This window comes from Octopus bimaculoides, chromosome 24 (genome assembly GCF_001194135.2).
Source record: "Octopus bimaculoides isolate UCB-OBI-ISO-001 chromosome 24, ASM119413v2, whole genome shotgun sequence".
NCBI lineage: Eukaryota > Metazoa > Mollusca > Cephalopoda > Octopoda > Octopodidae > Octopus > Octopus bimaculoides.
In genome coordinates this window covers 13,383,923-13,387,107 of record NC_069004.1, presented here as the reverse complement: position 1 = coordinate 13,387,107, position 3,185 = coordinate 13,383,923, and the positions used below count along the sequence as shown (strand labels likewise).

At 38.8% G+C, this 3,185-nt stretch overlaps 1 long non-coding RNA gene across 1 annotated transcript in view; it reads left to right on the top strand.

Annotated features, from left to right (window-relative positions):
- Nucleotides 1–2,723, top strand: part of LOC106882746 (uncharacterized) — a 23,331-nt gene extending 20,608 nt beyond the window's left edge. The window contains exon 3 of the long non-coding RNA XR_001411029.2: nucleotides 2,557–2,723. This is a non-coding gene — a long non-coding RNA (uncharacterized LOC106882746). The remainder of the gene's footprint in view (nucleotides 1–2,556) is intronic.
- The last annotated feature ends 462 nt before the right edge of the window (nucleotides 2,724–3,185 follow it).

Sequence of the window (3,185 nt, the reverse complement as noted above, 5' to 3'; positions counted from 1 at the left end):
ACACACACACACACACACACACACACATATATATATATATATACACACACGTTGGGCTTCTTTTAATTTCCATTTACCAAATTATTCACCCATAAGCCTTTGGTCAACCCAGGCCAAGGTTATAGCAGAAGACACTCACTTGTCAAAGGTGCTACCCAGTGACACTGAACCTGGAACCATGTGGTCGGGAAGCAAACTTCTTACCACACAGCCACATCAACAACCCAAAATTCATATACAGACATGTAGAACCATTCAATGACCACCCAATAACAATAACTAAAACTAGCTTACTGATCAGAGAAAGTGTCACATGTTCAACACAACCTTTGAACCACTTACATTTCTTGTCAACAAAACTGATATGAAAATTTGGGTGAAGTGAATGGGTTATGGTGAGGAGGTTAGTGAACTTACACGAAACTGATGAACTATATTTAAGTACGAGGGTCGAGTCAGTGTTTGTGAGTATTAGTGTATTCTTGAGGCGAGAGAGAGATAAAGAAAAGAACCATGTAATCACGTTTCATGGCGTATATACAAGTAGGTAGGGGTGCTGAAAAGTTCCTGGCTTTAAGGGTATCGTGAAAGGCCTGGCTGGAGGCTCAACCTTCCGAGTTCTTGTACTGGGCTGAGAAAAACTGAAGGACTGCTGCAATAAGTGGAGAGGTCAGGATCCTTGTCACAACCTCTGTCACCTTTATCCTGGTACAGATTCCACTGACCCGAGTGGAAGAGCTCTGACCTTTTGCTATGAACTGCTGTGAATCTGAGAGTGGAATATGTTGAATAAAATCCTAATTAACTGAACCTCCTGTATTTTCTGTTACCCAAAACCAGAAACTTTTCAGCACCCCCTCATATTCAAATCTCTCTGAGTAAGTTTGTATCTTTAACTCTTTATGTATGCAGGCATAAGTATTTGTGCACTTAAATATGAGAATGTAAGTACATGTTATACATAGAGATTTTGAAGAACAAGTAGAACAAGTTCAAACAATGCCAGTCATGTCCAGTCAAATGATTGATCTTGACATATTCAAACTCTTTGCAATGGTTTCTAAAGTCAAGGCATTGTACAAGGTGCATTCCAGAAGATTTGAGACTTTTTTGAGAGAGACATCTATCTATTAATTCAAATTAAATTCAAAGAAGTACAAAGCCCTTATCTACTTCATAGCAAGATCTTCTGACTTCAATGCACTTGCTGTAGCACTTCAGCCACTTTGTGAAGGACATCATGGAAGTGCTGCTCCAAAGTGAAGAGGTCAGGATCCTTGTCACAACCTCTGTCATTTTTTCAATGTCTTCAAAATGATTGCCTCTGGGGGGTCTCCTTCAGCTTGGGGAGTAACCACAAGTTACAGGGAGCAAGGTCTGGCCTGTAGGGTGGGTGAGAGACAGTATTGATGTCTGTCTCTGTCAAGTAGTTGGCACCAGGATGGAATTGTGGACTGGTGCTTTATCCTGGTACAGATTCTACTGACCCGAGTAGAAGAGCTCTGGCCTTTTGCTATGAACTCTTTTCCTGAACATCCTCCAAACTTCTTCAAAGTATTTTTGCTGACTGTCTTACCTGAGGGAACCCAGTAGATGTGTATGATGCTCTTGCAGTTGAAAAAGGGGATCATAATGAGCTTTACAATGGACTTGCTTTGCCTGGTTTTCTTGGGTCTTGGAGAGCCAGGACGCTTCCATTGGGCACTCTGTTTCTTGGTCTCTGGATTATAATAGCAGATCCAGCTTTCATCACAGGTCACCAGTGACTCAAATACTCTTAGATTGGAGGTAATAAGCTCAACCATCTCCCTGCTGTCACCAATACGTTTTTCCTTCTATCCATCACTGAGCACTCTGGGAACAAACTTTGCACAAATTTTATGCATGTTCAGATCCTCATGATTAATTCTGTGTACAGTTGCCACACCAACTCCAAATTGTATGGCTATTGTCTTTATAAACACATAGCAGTCTTTATCCAGAAAATCACAAATTTTCTCAACCATTTCTGATGGTCTGATATCCCTCTCCCTCCCACACTTCTCATCACCTCCTCTACACCATCCTTGAACCTCTTGTGCCAAGGAAAAACAAATGCTCAACACTTACAAGTTAATCCACAAGCAGTCTGGAGCATTTCATAAGTGTTTCTAGCAAGTGTCTGTGATGGATAAGCATCCCATCCAGGTGGGGAACCTATACACCAATAAAACTGCGAAACCGGCTCTTATGAACCAGGCATGGCTCAAGAAGGAACAAACAACAACTTCAAGAGGAATGCTGAGATTTACCCTAATTACCTGTAACATATATATCATATATATATATATATATATATATATGTGATATAGGTAATTATATATGATATATATATTACAAACTTGTTACCAGTTCAGGCATATTCAAACCCATATTTGAACATATTTGAGCAGCTGAGATTACCTTAATTACGTATATTATATGTATATATATATATATATATATATATATATATATATACATATACACACACACACATACACATACATATGTTTATTTATTCATTGTTCTCAACAGGTTTGATGCATCAGGAGTACATCCTGCTTTCAAGAATAGAGGATCTATCTCATGTGCTCCAATCAGTGATGAGTTTTACTCGAAAAGTGTGAGTAGAATTTTCCAGTGATTCTGTAAAAGCTTACTTGGCTGTGATCTTATGAAAATCATCTCTTTTGCATGTTAATTTAAAATTTAATATCCAGTCCCTATGCCAGAGGGAGTTTCTGTATCTACTTATTGCTTGGAACATCTTTGTTGATTGAAGTATTTCAACTCCTTAAATTTCATATTTATATTTAGTATGTGTGCAGGCACAGGAATGGCTGTGTGGTTGAGAAGCTGGCTTCCCAGCCTTGTGGCATTGGGTTCAGTCACACTGCATGTCACCTTGGACAAGTGTCTTCTACTATAACCTTCAGCTGACCAAAGCCTGAAAGAAGCTCAAGGCAAATAGCAACGTGTTATATAATCAAACCAAGTAATACTGAGTTTGTTGAACAAGGTACCTTTTGAAAAGTCACGCGATGAGACACCACTACACTGAAGGATGCACCATAACTAGAGATACAAAATGGATCAAAACCATAGTTGTGATTAATAAAGAATCTCATGAATTCCATTTTCTATTTGTTATATGTATATATATA